Consider the following 15,818-nt stretch of genomic DNA (forward strand, 5'->3'; position numbering starts at 1 on the left):
CTCCATATGCCCCCGTCCTCCACTCTGAAGCTGGCCTTGTCCCTGCTGGACCAAGTGCATGCTGGATGGGGACCACAGCAGAACAGCAGCCTCTGTATGGTTCTTAAGATTCTTAAAGTAGGGGTTGGGGGTCTAGTTCAGTGGTAGAGCACTTGCCTGGCAAATACAAGACCCTTGGGTTTGGTCCTCAGCTCCAGGGGTCATGGGGAGTTGTGTGTGTGGGGGGGGTCTTAAAGTCATTTAGGCCTGTTTCCCTGTGACAGTTAGGGAGCATCTCTCACTAGCCTGAGAACTAAGCTAGAGATTTTGTCCTCTCCCCCCAGGAGAGAGTGGTTATCTAGAATCCCTTAGGGTTGTCACCTCTACTGGCACTACTACAGTACCTACTCTGTCACCATGCCTATTAAACACTTGGAATTGGGAAGTGCCCTGGACACCTGGTCCACACTTAGCACTTGGTCTCTGGTTTCCTTTTCAGCCAGGCCTAGAATTCACTCTGTAGCTGAGGACACCTTGAACTTCTGATCCTCCAGACCTGCCTTCTAGGGCTGAGACTATAGGCAGGTACCATCGCATGCAAATTATTCAAGGTCAAGGGTCAAACTCAGAGTTTTGTGTCATGTGTTATACCCCCCGTCCTTACTAACTTCTTATTTGGAGGCAAGATCTGGTTTAGTTGCCCAAGCTGACCTTGAACTACAGTACAGGTGGGGCCTTTCACTTCTCTTTCACCTGTCTCAGCCTCCCAAGCAGCTGAGCCACCAGGCTCACACAGCACACCACAGCTTTCTAATGTGTGGGGCACCTCAAGCCTGGAGCCTTGACATTCTCTCTAGTCTCTTCATTCAGTCCTGTGAACTCCTTTTCATCCCTAAGAAGCCAGGTCAAAAGCTGCACCCTGAGCTTGTCCCCTGATCGTATCAGAGGCTGGGAAGGTCTCCACTGAAGGCTAGGCCTCTTTCCTCCCCTCTGCTCTCTTTCTTATTTGCTTTCTGTTATCCTAGGCTGGGGCTGGGACTGGGCCTCCCTTCACACCCCCTCTTTCCGCCCGAGTCCTCACAGGTTGGCCCAGGGCCGGCATAGAGGAGGTAAGGAAAACATTTCAGTGTATTCCTGGAGCAGTAGCTGGTTACTATGGAAACAAGGAAGTGTTGCAACTTCCTGAACTTGAGGTTGGGGTCAGAGAAGGCAGCTCTGTCTTGGTTTCATGAGATGGACCTAGGATGACAGCCCTGGGGTTCTTCCTAACTTCAGGTTGTCTGTGGTGGGCACTTTCCAGTCTCTGAGCCTCATTTTACACCTTCAGGAAAATGTAGACATGGGGGTGCTTATCTTTCAGTTTTAACTTCATCTGTCTTCCCATGTGATAAATGGTCCCTTTGCCCTCTTCAGGCCTCAGTTTCCCAGCTTTGCTCATCTATTTCCCCAAAAAGATACTTTATCCAGTGTCTACACCCAAGCGTCTGTAGCCTGATTGCCCTTGTCTACACTCTGACTGCAGGGACACAAAGAGGGAAGTCCCCACAACTAGGGCTGCAGAGAGTAGAGCACGAGGTGGGTGGAGGGGTTGTCAGCAAACCAGGCCAGCTGACTCTGGTCTGAGCCAGCATATGCCCTGGGTCACCTTCCCTTACCCTGAAAGTGGCCTGAGCCAGTGTGGGTCAGGGTGGCCCTTGACTTTGCTGAACACTACTAGCTTTGCCTTGTGGTGTCATGCTATGGCAGACCCTGCCCTGTCCGGTCCTCTGAGGTCTGACACATCCCAAGTAGCTTCAGAGAATGTCCCCTGCCCACAGCAGTAGGTGAGCAGCATGTTCTCACTGTTTCCTCTCTCTGCCTGATTGCTCGGAGTCTCGAGTCAGCCAAGCTCAAGCTGCAGCCTCCCCCGCAGCCCTGCAGCTGCAGCAGGTGTGTCTGAGCTCAGCCTTGTCCACACATGACACAGAAATGGGCTTAGAATCAAGCAGCCTAGCCCAGGCCCCCACTGCCATGCATACCTGACAGGCATCAGAGTTTGGCTGCCCACACCCACTTTGGATCCTTTATGCCTGTAGAGTAGACCAGGTCTCCCCCAGGTCTGGGACTAGTCGGGTCTGGAGGAAAAGGTTTCACATCCTCTGCAGCTCAGCTTACTAATCTATAAAATAGGAAGGGAGGGAGGCTGAGTAGACTGGGGCAGGCTGCTGAAGTTCTCTGGAGCTCAGACGCACTCAGTGGGCAGGCAGTTGCAGGCTGGAGCCCAGAGCCTGGAGATGTCCAGGAATTTGGGGGGGATGGGGGAGGGGATATAAGTCCACATGCTGTGGTATATGTACCTCAGTAGCAGAATGCTTACCTAGCAGACCCAAGGTTCATAGTTCTACTCCACAGGAATGAAGAGCGGGAAAGGGAGGGAGGGAGGAAGGAAGGAAGGAAAGAAGGGAGGGAGGGAGGAAAGAAAAACGAAGGAAGGAAGGAAGGAAGGAAGGAAGGAAGGAAGGAAGGAAGGAAGGAAGGAAGGAGCGAGCAAACACCATTTCTGACCTAAGGGACCAGCAGTCATCCAGATAGGTCTTCCTTCCCTCCAGTTGCCAGCTGTTTCCTAGCCCCAGAAGACGCTCTGGCCAGGGTCTACTGAGTAGTTTGCCTCTCACTACCTCGCAGTCTCGTGATCTGGACAAACCCTATGCTCTCCCTACACCGTGGGACACCGAGACCATGCCTGCCTCTGGAATGCTTTTGGAAGCCTGTTTGAGCCTTTTGGTTACCTAGTAGACAGAGTCCTCACACTAGACACCCCCCAACCCCATGCAGGTTCCATGCCAGGTCTCACTTCCAGATTCTCCCTTTGTGGGTGAGAGCGGGTATATGTTTCTCGCTGAGGCCAGGAGACCACCTCAGATCATTCCTCAGGTACCGCTCATTTTTTTTTTCCTTTTAAATGACCTGTTATTAGTGAGTAGACGTTTGTGTGCCTGTGTGCATATGTGGAGGATATGTGTGCTACGGTGCATGTATGGTGGTCAGGGGATCCGAGGGCAGCTTTATGAAATCAGGATTGTGAAGTCTTGGAATTGAACTCAGGTCATGAGGCTTGTACAGCAATAGCCTTTGCCTGCTGAGCCATCTGGTCACACCTATTGGGCTTGTTTTGGTTTGGTTTTGAGTCAGGCTCCCTCACTGACTTGTCTCTGCCTCCCCAGCACTGGAAGGACAAGGGAAACAGCCTTTTTCCCATGGGTTCTGGGGAATCAGTGTCAGGCCCTAAGCTATACCCAGTGAGTTATCTTTCCAGCCCTGGGATTTGTGCACAGCCACAGAAGCCAGTTCTTTACAGCGTGGCAGTGAAAGATCTTACTTCTCTGTTCACTGAGGTCCCCTTGGGGGCCCACCAGCTTTCTGCCTTCTTCCTGCTTTGAGACACGTCCCCAGACAGTGCCTGGGACAGAGAAACCTTGAGTCAAGCTGGGTGTAGCCATGAGTACTCACTCAGAAGGAAGTCTCTACCATCATCTGGATGACACAGAAAACCCAGATTCTCAGAGTGTGGGGGTCCCCAAGAGTTTTCCACCTTTTCAGAATCGTTATTTTAAAAAAAAAAAAGTCATCTTTTTTGCAAGTCCCAAGACTACCACTGATTTCTTTACCTTTGGCTAGCATCTAGCTGTCAAACTGGTGCTTTCTGTTTCCTGCTTGAGTAGTTCCTTTATTTGCCTTGTTTGAGCAGCTACTTTATTCTTTCTCTTTCGGATCCTTTCTAGTGATAAATGCACGTCTTGTTTTATTTGGCTTTCTCATACAAAACAGCAGGGAGGGTTAGTAAACTCTGCCTTGGTTGTTCTTCACTCCGTAAGTGGTGTGGTAGTGTTGCTTGTTTGTTTTTGTTTTTTACTTCTGGAGCCCCAGCCCTCCAAGCCTTTTCATTGTCTGCTGACAGCTATGTGCAGTGGACTGGCAGTGCATCTGCAGAAGGCAGTCTGCTAGTGCAGGCTTCTCACTGCACAAATGCTGCTTACGTCGTAGCTCCCTGCCGATTATATATTTATTAAATAACATCCTGGAGAATGATGGTAGAGTGTCTGCAGGGAGGGAAGTCTTTATTCTGATTTGCATAAGGTCACCATAAGACTCAGACTACAGTTGTTATCGCCTCGCTGAGCTGTCTGTAATGTGGAAGTCACCTTGATGCCACCCTATGACTGCAACAACAAGATTGAGTTTCTGACCAAGAGTCTGTCTTGTGGGAGAACACCTGAACTCGACCTTCTGATTTCCAAAGCCCTCCGTACGACCCTCCATATACTCCCTTCCTGCCCTCAGTTCCCCTGGCCACCAGAATGGGTCTAAGTAAAAGACACCTGCTCCCTTCGCTCTTGGCCTTACCACAGCAAGGCCTGGCTTTCAAGGCTGTCCGTTATCTGGTCCCACTTAGAATTTTCCTTGAATTTTGTTCCCTCTGCTCTGTATGCCTGGGGAACTCCTTGGCATCCTGCAAAGCCTGCCTGAAGCTTCAGCCTGTCTTAGTCCAGCAGCCCAGCCAGGTCAAGTGTATAGGCCACCCTTCCCCTGATTCCTCAGGCACTGCCTGCCGACTTCTGCAGCAGCCTTTGTCATCGGGATGGCCGCCACTCTCAGCCCTGGCTTGCCAACACCCTGCACCACGGCTGGCAGCTAGTAAGCATTCCAGAATGCTCTCTACACAGTGAATAATAAGTGACGTCACCTTTGACACAGTGCTGGTGGGTCTGTGGTTTGGAATACACAGCCTCGAATTTGGGAGGAATGAAACACCTCAGCGTCAGGATTGCAGCTGGGCCCATAAGCCTGTCCAAACCCCACCGTGCTTTCTTGACCTTCTTGACCTTTCTGGTTGGAGCAGAGAGCCAGGCCTTGGCTCTCAGAGCACCTTCAGGGCAAGGCTGTTATGTATAAAATGGCCAAGTCTGGAGACACCTGTACGTCTTGCTGACTACCCTGGTTTTGCTGGCTCGGAGAACTATCTCAGTTTTAGTAGCCTAGCCAGGCTGAAGGACCTCTTGGGCAAGACCCTGGGCAGATCTGGGGCCTGGGCCACATAGGCAGCCTACACACCAGGCAAGTCTATGGCAAATGGCCCTGGCTTGCCAGCTCTGGGGACGGTAGAGGGAGGGCCACCTTCTGCTGGGTAAACATGGTGTCCAGGCCTGCCCAGGCACATCCCTGGCCCTTTCGGTTAAAGACACAGGACAGCATTTCATTTCACCAAGCCTGGAGTTGCCGGGTGGCAATGAGAAATGACAGGTCGGGACATGAGGGAATCTATAAGCCTTTCTGGACTCAGCCCTGCCGGTTTTTACCTGATCGTAGCACAGGCTGCAGGAGTATGTTAGGGGGACTGTGTCACTGTCACCCAGCCAGGCTCTGACTGCAGTTCCTCCTCTCTCTGCCATGGTTTCTCTACTGGCTGCTCCTGAGCCCTGGTGGGGGGGGGGGTGTGAGCTACTCCTGGGTTAAGCCAGGACTGACTGGTGCCACCTCTGCATTCCTATGGCAGACACATTCCAGTCCACGATTACTCAAGGTGGCTCTTTGTTCTTTGGGACACCCACTGGGCTCCAGGCAGTCTTCTGGGCTTGTTCCTGGAACAGTTGCCTCTGCAATGGGAGATCCTATCCGTCTACTAGACTTGGAGTAGAGCTCAGCACCATGTCTCTAGATCTTTCTCTTGACATTAGGCCTTCTGCTGAGGTGTGTGTGTGTGTGTGTGTGTGTGTGTGTGTGTGTGTGTGTGTGTGTGTGAAGACAACTTTTAGGAGTCAGTTCTTTCTTTCCATTTAGCGTGTCTGTACCTGTTGATCATCTCTTAGGCTTGACTCCTTGTTTTGATCTGTCTGTTGGTGTGCCTGAGTAACGTTCTGGTCATAAATGACCAGTGTTGCCCAAATGAAGAGCCCTGAGTACTGCCTAGACTGTTTGCCCTGGGAAGGGTCATTGCCTCTTGAGAGAGCTTCCGTGGTCCATGGCAGAGGCAGAACTCTTCCAGGTCCTCTGTTCTCACCCACTGGAGCTGAGTGGTCCTGCTCTATAGCCCTTGACCTTTGTGTGAACAGAGTTCAAGACACACGTGGAGACAGAGAGCAGGGCTGGCACTCCAGCCCACTTGCCTTCCCAGGCAGGATAACTTGCTGGGTCTTGCTCTCTCCTGTCTTCTACACTGTAGAGCTAATGTGGCTTCCTTGGCTTGTGGCAGGGCTAGCAATGGAGTCTCCCGAAAGCTGGGTGGTTCCTGGGATCCCTCTGTTAGATCCCGAAGGAAGCAGGTAGAAATCAGAAGTCCTGGGTTCTGGTGGGCATGGAGAGGTTTGTGCTGTGTGTGCCTACATGCTCAGGTGCACCAACAAAATGCCTTTGTCAGTACATCATAGACTCCAGCTTGGAAGGCAAGGAACTCACTCACTCTCTGCAGGGCAGCCACCCCCTCTGACCCCCAGATGCATCTGGGACTGAGGGATGCAACAGTTCCTGCCTTGGTCTTTGTCCCACTCCTCACTGACAAGGCCACCACTCTTTCATGTCCTCTTGACCATGTGGCCCCTCCACAGTTCCTGGGTTTCTGGAGGGAGGGAACAGGTTGCAAAGATCCGGGAAGAGCTGCAGTGTAATTTTATTTCTGTGGTTTTCCTTTCAAGCTGTCACAGTAAATCTATTTTACTTGTCACTTTGTAAGTCATTATGCAGAATTAAACCTTTTACTAGCTTTTAAGGCTTCTGCAGCCATGGACGGCCCGCTTTGCCCCTGTGCTGCCTTCTTCTACCTCCCGCCTGGCTGGGGAACCTCTAATGCTCCAGGCAAGGCCTGCTGCTGCTTTCTTCAGGCCTGCTCAGTTAGACTGCATATGGGACCCAGGACAGAGTGCGCCATTGCTCAGGTAGCTACCTGACCTCACGAATGGGGAAGCCCAATGGGGATTCAAGGCTCACACTCGGTTCCTTGAACACCCCTAAAGTGGTGAGGCAGCAGAGGTTCTGCGAGCCAGAAAGCACGGGATGCTGAGATGGAGGAGACTGGCATCTCCTGGGACTGTGGCATGAGTGCTCTAGACTTATGGGTATTCAATTTTAGATCACAGAGATGCTACTGTCCCCTCCTGGGGCAGGGGTGGGTGAGCAGGGATGGGCAGATGTTTACCGTAGGCATGGAGAACACATGGGTACAGCTGGAGATTAGAACATGGTCAGAGATGCCGTGCTGGCATGTAGGATCCCATTTATTTATTCCTCCAGAAATCTTCCTGGTTCCAGAGGAACTCTTCAGCAGGAGCACAAGGGAAGCATTGGCGAAGCTGCTGAGAGCTGCGCAGAAGGGCCAGGCTGCTAGGCCGCCAGCCAGAGAGTGTATCTCTCCCAGCCAGTCCATCTGGGGAGGCCCGCAGACAAGCAGAAGGCACAGGAGTGCCAGCCCCCTGGGCTGCAACTGTGGCAGGAGTGGATGAGGCTTGTGGGTGCTGCCTACGTCAGGGATCCTGGCTTCTTCTCTGGCCAGCCAGCCAGCTTTGCCTCGTCCGTGGGGAGAGGCGGCTTTGCTGGAGCTCGAGGCTTTCCAAGCAGTCTGTGCCTGATGATGTCTCTCCCAGTCTGCCAAAACTGTCCTCGCCTTGGACGGTGGGACAGCGTGTGCCCAGCTTCTTTGTCTTGATCCCTGACGTAACGTTACTCCTTTGGAAGACCCCACTCAAGCAAGTGCCCCATGCTTAGTACAGTAGGCTCCCTTGGGGGAAATCATCGGTTTACCTTCATTCCTGTAGTCTTCTCACCACCAGCAACTTCTACACTTTTTTCCTCTCTCCCTTAGTGCAGGGCCGTCAGGGTACCGTGATACGCTTTGAGTGGAGGGTGGGCAAATTAATATTGAAGCTTTGACCTTGGGTGTCGTAGTTTTAAATGAGATGGTAAGACTTAGCTACTGGGCAGAACAGAGACGATGAAATACTCAGAGATTCAGAAGTGACACTGAAGAGGCTAGAAGAGTGAGAAAAACATGGGGCACAGTGGCTAGGGAGGGCCACCTGGGGGAGGGGACATTTAAAGGATGCTTTAAAAGTGATGGGAAGGGGATGGGAGGTTTCTGGAGGGGAAACCTGGAAAGGGGATAACACTTAAAATGTAGATAAAGAAAATATCCAATAAAAGAAAAGAAAAAATAGTGGCGTGGCTTTGGCTAGAGAAAAGCAAGATAGGAGAAGAAAGGTACTTGTGGAGTGGGAGAGTATGAAGGGAGGGAGGGGGGAATACGTGTGGGGATTCAGGCAGTTCCCTCGGTGCCTATGGATTTTAAGGGAGTAACTGTAAAGTCTTCAGGAATGGGCAAGCAACACCCAAGAGAAAGCAAGTAGCAGGTGGAGGTAAGGTGTTGCCTTGTGGGATCCAACAGGGAAAACAGGGGCTGAGCTGTGTTTTAGGAGATTAATGTTGTAGCTGGGAGCCGCCAAGTCTGGAGGAAGAGACTGGAGCCCTGTTAGTTACACAATGAGTCCCAGGAGTGTCTTCAGAGCCAACCAGCAGCCCTGTGCTGGGTGGGAGGGCTGTCAGGGGTGGAGCTAGGGGATGGCCCCTCCTTCAGAAGTTAAGGAGGGGTTTATAGGCCTGATCTGGTGTTCTGTGGGGTGCAGTGAAGAGTCCAGAGAAGGAGAGCATCCGTGAGTTGACACTGATATGTTTTTATCTGTCTGTAAAGCTGGCTGGCCCACATTGGCATGGCCATTTCATGGCTGCCAGCTTCCCTTGCGCTTCATCCATGTTCTGTCCATGCCGACAGACCTGGCTCTAGGTGAGCTCGCTACTGCTACGAAGACCGTGCACACACACTGTCATTAGGCACGTGCCCCTATGGGCTGTGCTCTTGGGTCTAGTCTCCAAGTGCAGAGGCTTTCCAGGTATCTTTCCTATAAGATGAGACTTGAGGTAGGCTGTTTTGTTTGCTTGCTTGCTTGCTTGCTTTTAGAATTTTATTTTTCTTGATGGGGAAGAGAGAGTTCAGGAAAGAGCATCCCCTAAAACATTAGATTATAAAACTGGCAGTTGAGGAGCTGAATTGCCAGCCAATAGGAGACTGGCTCCTTGAATGAACCTGGAAGAGACTAAGGCTCAAGTTCTGCAGCAGCCCAGCGAGATGCAAATGGGTGGCAGACCAGGACCTTAGTCAATGACAGCTATTTTCTGTCTTAGCCACCATCATGAACAGCTGATCAGTGCAGTCACTAGGTTCTCTTACCGTACCACGCAATTTCTGTGATTATTCATTTGATTATCCAGGGAACTGTAAAGAAGGAACTGTTGTATCTTCACTTGACACAGACTTAATGGTGTAATGTCACGGAGTGATTACAGCCGCTAAGTGAGACTATGTCCATCTGCAGCAGGACTTGAATGCAGATCTGTGTATAAGAAACCTCTCTTCTGCTGCCCCCTTGGTGGTCCCTGCTATGGTCCTGCTTCCTAGGCCAATCCCAGCATTAGGAAGGCATCTTCCTCTTTCTAGACCTGGGTGTGAGGACTTTCTGTATTCGGAGATAGAAAGAACACTTTCTAGATGATTTTATCAGCTTGAGCAAGCCCTTTTTGAGTTACAGAAAGAGAGCCGTTCAATTTGAATTCAGAGAGAGAAAGGCAGCGGTGAGCACAGGCAGATTTATAAATAAACAGTCTGCCGAGGGCATTGTCTGTCCCCAGCCTGACAATGCTGGACTCATATTGACACCATAGCCTGTTCTGCACGTCAGAGCTGCCCTTTGGACAGAAAGACCTGCTTGAGTAAGAGCGCCGCTGAAATGCCAAGGAGCCCTTCCTCCAGCAGACCAACCGACCTGCTTCCCCAGAACAAGCCTGCTGGGTGAGTCCAGCTGTGACTGGGCCTGTTTACAGAGCCTGGTGCCCTACGTGTGCAAGGAGCCTGCCTGTGCTGCTACTAACCCAGGCTGTGAGGGCTGAAACTAGGCAGCCTCTGCCCTTTGTGTAGCCTTGAAGGAGCACCTGGGCTGGATCCTAGAAGTCGAAAGTCCCCAGTTGCCCGAGTGGTTACCGTTTTGCAGTGGAAGCACACAGACACCACCCAGTTCTCCGCCAAAACCCACAGGTTCTTCTGGTTTTGGTGCCCCCCATCCTTGGCTGTGAAGCTTAGCTGACTACCTACTTCCCAGGCAGGCTCTTCTGCCTGGGAAGCCCACAGTAGTCTCATCAGGTGACCTGGCCCTGCCAACTGGGTGGGTGGTTTGGTAGAAGTCCAACACCTTTCCGGACTTCAGTGTCCTCTTTAAAAGTGTGTGGGCTAGAAAAACATTCCATCAGTGAAGAGCTTGTTGCACAAACACGAGAACCTGTACTCAAGTGAAAAGCCAGGTATGGTGGCTTGGTGCTTATAATCTCAGCACTGGGGTGGCAGAGATGGAAGGGCCCCTGGATTTTGGTGACCAACCAGTTTATCCTAATTTTTGAGCTCCAGGTTACACACACACACACACACACACACACACACACACCCCAAGGTGGTGGGTTGAGCAATTAGCACTGTCGCTAACAGAGCTTGCTACTCAAGCCCAACACCCTGGGTTTCAGTCCTGGAAGAAAGAGAGAACTCACTCCCCAAAATTGTCCTCTGGCCTTCACCTATGTGCTGTGGCCTGTGTCATGCCCCAATAACAACAACAATAATAGTGATAACACTAACAATAACAACAACAATAATCTTCAACAATCCGGGTGCCTGACAGCTGCTGAGGAATGACACCCAAGTTTGACTTGAGGTCACAAGTGTGCTCACAGATATACACCCATTCATATCTGCCCATATGTGGAGGGAGGGAGGGAGAGAGGGGAGAGGGAGGGAGGGCGAGCACATGCTGAATGCTGGTGAGCAGCCTGGGGATCTGCATGCATGTGTGCTCACACCCATTCACACGCATGTACTTGTGTGACTAGGTTGAATGCTCCTGAGAGGTCTGAGACCCTCAGGGCACAGGGCACCTGGCCCTTCATTACACATTTGCCTTTCTTACATGTGGGGGCTTGGGCAGCCTGGCATTCTCCTTTCCTGGGGACAATGGAGTTGTTAGGGGGATGAAATATAATAATGTATGCTTAGTGCTCAGTGCTGAGCCGGTCCCATGGCGAATGCTCGTTAATAAATTATGTCAGTAATATTTATTTCAGGGGAAAACTCTATTTTCAAGTCAGAACACTATCTATTAAGTCAAATGTTCCCCTGATTTAATTCCAGATAGCATAAATAACAATAATAATCATAATACCCATGGTTTGGAGACTGCCCCAAGAGGTCCAGGGCTGTGCCTCTGCATTTACCCTGAGTGCCTGCCTAGCCTCCCCCTGCCTGGCCGCCTGGGTCTCCCTGCTGTCCAGCTGGTCTACAGTGTAGCCGCAGGTGCGTCTGTCTTTCTGACCCTCTGCTGAGTGCAGCTTCACCTGAGCACTAGGCCTCACCATCTCTGGACCTGCATTGCTCTGGCTGAAGCAATCACAGCCATGAAGAGGATGCCCCAGGCATCTTTTCATCCAGAGACGCCATGGCTTCTATACCCTTGCAATGCAATGGGTCTTACCTTCCCCGAGACCAGTTCTCATGGGCCCAAGCCATTCTGGGGTCTCTCCTGGGTCCCCACGCCTCACCCATCACGGTCAGCTTGAAACATCTACAGATAGAGGTTCCAAAGCTACTGTAAGTATGCACTGCCGATGGTGACCTAGGGATCCAGCTTTCCTGTTGGGGAACCCAAAAGTTCCCAGAGATAGTTGAGGTCAGAGGCCGCTCACTCCTGTCTTGTGGCTCGGGTGATTGGGAGCACTTACTACTGTTATATGTTTCAATTAGGTGATGGGAGCAGAATTTGATCCTGTCTCCTGATCTCAAGAGCTGCCTACTGGCCGTAATGTCCAGAAAGTTTCTAGGGAACTCTGAATGTAGAGAATCATCAAGAGGGGGAGTGAGGACAGCTCCACAGCGAGCTAGATATGAGAACGCATGACCTGGTTTCTGGCTGCTGGGAGAGGAAGTTCAGTTCTGAAGCAACTAATGTTTTTCCAGAATTTCTGTATCTTAAATCACTGCATCCAGGGATGGACAGGGGTTTGGGATCTACTGGGGCCAAGTCTCTGCTAAACACTAAGGTCAAGATGGCGCCCCTAGAGTTAGGATCCCTATCTGTGGAGGGCCAGAGGAAAAGCATAGGTAAAGGCACCTATCAACTACACCTTGAATCCCAGTTAACTGCCGAGAAAGAAACAATGGCTGGATGGGAAGCCCTGGGAGGTGGATTGCCTGGGCCTGATCAAGCTATGTGATGATGCTGGTGGGGGTTAAGAGTGTGGGGAAGGGCTGGTAATTAAATGCAGACCTGCATGGCTCGGGACGTGGGTAAAGGACAGAGATAAACACCGGGCACATCTTCAGTCTCATCTGTCCCTGGAGAGGGCTGGCAGAGTGGTGAGCCTGTCAACGGCTTGGATCCAGTTCCGGGTTGTGGCCCACAGATGACGATGGGGTGGACATGGAGCTAGCTTCCTGCCCAAGTCAAGGGGTGCATAAAGATGATATCACTGTCTATTTATGCCTCCTGAAGGCCACTTCCCTCTTTGAGGTATGCATCGGAAGCTTGACCTTGGCCCTTGGTCCATTGTCCTCATGAATCCCACCTGCTGTGCCTGAGGACCTTCAGCTGTCACAGAGAGGGAGGCCTAGTGTTGTGTGCGCGCTTGCGTGCGTGCGTGCGTGCCGTGCGTGCGTGCGTGCGTAAGTTTGGGTTCTCCTGCTTGGGATCACCTGGCCCTACATCTTTACTTATTGACTTTGGTCCTTGTTCAGACCCTGTGTAGGGAGCTGTGTCGAATGAAATGTGGAGAAGCGGGGATGATAATGAAATCAGCTGGACTGTTTCCCCAGTAATTCTAGAGACGGATGCATCATTAATGTTGGTAATACAGTGCCTGTCAGCTCACAAACTTCTCAGTAAATGTGCAGCTGGCGAGTTCTGATAGAAATTGGAGCCAAGCAGAGAATGGGATTTGGGGCCTTTGATCTATGGGGTGTCAGTGGCACCGTGAAGTTCTTATCAATTTCTGCCACTTTGGGCTTCTGTGCACGCTACATATGTGGTCTCTGTGGCCACTCTCTGTGGGATATGCGGATGCTGACTGTGCCCCGCATTAGTGTGAGGAAGAGGGGTTGATAGAGGGTTCTCCACATCCTCCAGAGACTTTCCTGTGGGGCCCACTATTCAGAGCCGCTCAGAACAATACAGACAGGTAGCACTAGAAGCTTCTGGACTGGTCTCACGGATCACTCAGCCACCATGTGAGAGTTTGTCTATAACAGTTCTCCTCAGCCTTCCTAATGCTGTGACCCCCTTAACAGAGTTCCTTATAAAATACTCTTGTTGCTCCATCATAACTGCAATTTTGCTACTGCTATGAATGGTGGTCTAAATATCTGTGTTTCCCATAGTCTTAGGTGACCTCTGTAAAAGGGTCATTCAGTCCCCAGATGGGTCGACACACACAGGTCGAGAATCACTGGTCTAGAGAGACTCAGGTTCCCAGATGGAAGCCTGGGGTGCAAGTTTGAGCTTTGGGGTATGGATCACAGTTAGAAGGAAGGCATATGGGTGAACTAGGGCAAGTTAGATAAAAGAGTCTGTGTGGACCCAGGCTTGGGACTGCAGATAAACCCAGAAGTTCGTGGGGAGTGAGGAAATAAACCAGGCTGAGGCTGGATGTGTGGGTGAGGGGGAGTAGTAGACTCAGATGCAGTATGTAATGCGATGGTTACTGTGTGTATTCTGGAGCCGGGCATCTGGGTCCCAGTTCCCAATCTAGCAACTCTGTTCAGGTTCCTTCCTTTGTTTAATGGGGATAGGAATGGAGACACCACATACCTTGAAGGCTTCTGTGACTGAACATGAATGAATACTGGTAGGATATTCAAGCTCATCCATCTGCTCAGACACAGAGCTGGGATTTGAGCTCAAGTGGCCCTCAAAACCTAGAGGTTTGAGGAGACCGCTGAGCCTGGAGTGTTTATGAAGGACACCACATACACACACACACACACACACACACACGGGGAGGGAGGGATGGAAGGAGGGAGGGAGAGATTGAGAGAGAGAGAGAGAGAGAGAGAGAGAGAGAGAGAGAGAGAGAGAGAGAGAAATGAGATCTCAGTTCTTTTCAAAGGTCTGACCTCCAAGGTCAGTGTCATCAGTAAGAAGGTTAATTGTGAGAGGAGACTATGATGGGTGGGGGGTTCAAGGCTCTCAAGGAAGCTGGAGAAAGTTTGTGATCAAGGACCCATAGTGTGACTTCATCAGGATCCATCATGAACTTGCTGGGGCTCCTGGAGTTTGGATGGAGATGGTGTGGGTTTCCAGGCAGATGAGTCAAACAGAAACCAAACAGCAGTGCAGGGCTCGGCTCTTCCTGTCTTACCCAGTACAGAGTTAGGAGGCTTAGTCTCTAGACACCAGAGTGTAAAGACTCCTTGGCTGCAGGAAGAACTGGGCTAGGGGACCCCTCTGCCACAGCCATAGTATCACTGACCTGCTGAGAGCTGACATGGTCTAGGAAGGAGCTTATCGCACTGGTGCTGGGGACCCATGGTTTGGGGGGCCTTCTGGAAGGTGTATTGTAGGGGTCAGCTAACTTCCTCTTACTCCCAAGGGGAAAGAAATGGGATTTGTTGGAATAGCTCAATGGGTTGATCCTCCCACAGTTGACCCCAACTGCTGCTGTGACAACGTGTGCCAGGCCTTGGAGGAATAAGCCAGCCTAAAAGCTCAGAGACTCACTGGGAACAACACAGGTCAGGAGCTTCCCACAACATGGCCGTCTAAGAGCCCTGCCAAGGCAGCAGGCTGCAGTCAGCCTGTTAGGGAAGAACAGTCAGGGAGGGCTTCCTAGAGGAGAAAGCCTTTGAGCTACACCTAGAAGGATGCCCTGTTTCCAGCAGAAAGGGTCTAGAGAGGACATGAGCTTTGCATCCACAGAACGTAGGGCCTAAACATAAATCATGGAAGCCTTAAACAGTGCCTCAGAGGACTCAGGTACGGAGTGATACCCCCCCCCACATCCTATTCACAAAGCAATCTATGTAGTGGCTATCAGAAGGCTACCTTACAGTCCCCAGAACCGTGCTGTGGTCCAAGAGGTATAGCATCTGGGACCACACACACAACACACAGATCCTAGGGCTTCTACACCAGATGCTTAGCCACTCTCAGCATAGCTGGATAGGTGCTGTGAAAGCCAGGTAGAGAGCTGCAGGTCTGAGGAACAGCCTGCTTCTGGGACAGGAGCCACTGGAAAGAGGGTGCAGAGCCAGAACCAATAGTATATACAAAACTCTAGAAGGAGCCTGGGAGGGGGCTGCAAGGGCAGGGTGTACACTTGGCTGGGGCAAAGAGAAAGGAGAAGCAAGCTCTTCCCTCGAGGGTGATTCAGCACAGACTCACACATGCCTTCCCGAGAAGCCCTGTGCGGTTGGGTTGAGGAGGGAAAGGGCTCAGCCCAAGGGAGCTACTGTCTGTCTAATGGAGAGGAGAACTCAGTATAGTCAGGGAGCTGAGCTCACTCTGATGGGAAAGTGGGAAGTAGGGGTGCTTCCTGGGCCAGAAAGGAAGGGGGGGTGGACATAGAAGGACATGCACCAGGCAAAACAAGCTAAGGGATGGGCCCCAGGGGAGATACCAGCAGAGGGGTGGGTACATCTCAAGAAGTAGGGATTCAGGCAGGCCTCCCAGGCAGAAGGTCCTGGCTTCTGGGTCTGCTTCAGGAAGGTCAGTGCTTGTGTGACAGTAACC

At 51.4% G+C, this 15,818-nt stretch overlaps 1 protein-coding gene across 10 annotated transcripts in view; it reads left to right on the plus strand.

Annotated features, from left to right (window-relative positions):
- Zmiz1 (zinc finger, MIZ-type containing 1) overlaps nt 1–15,818 on the plus strand; it is a 205,443-nt gene that overhangs the window by 12,218 nt on the left and 177,407 nt on the right. Inside the window, exon 1 of one of the 10 annotated variants that reach the window (XM_063275488.1) lies at nt 8,617–8,654. The exons of the other annotated variants lie outside the window; for them this stretch is intronic. The gene's annotated coding sequence lies outside the window, so the exon portion shown is untranslated. Of the gene's footprint in view, nt 1–8,616; nt 8,655–15,818 lie in introns of those variants that run through there. 10 annotated transcript variants of the gene reach the window in all.

This window comes from Rattus norvegicus, chromosome 16, assembly GCF_036323735.1.
Source record: "Rattus norvegicus strain BN/NHsdMcwi chromosome 16, GRCr8, whole genome shotgun sequence".
Lineage (NCBI taxonomy): Eukaryota > Metazoa > Chordata > Mammalia > Rodentia > Muridae > Rattus > Rattus norvegicus.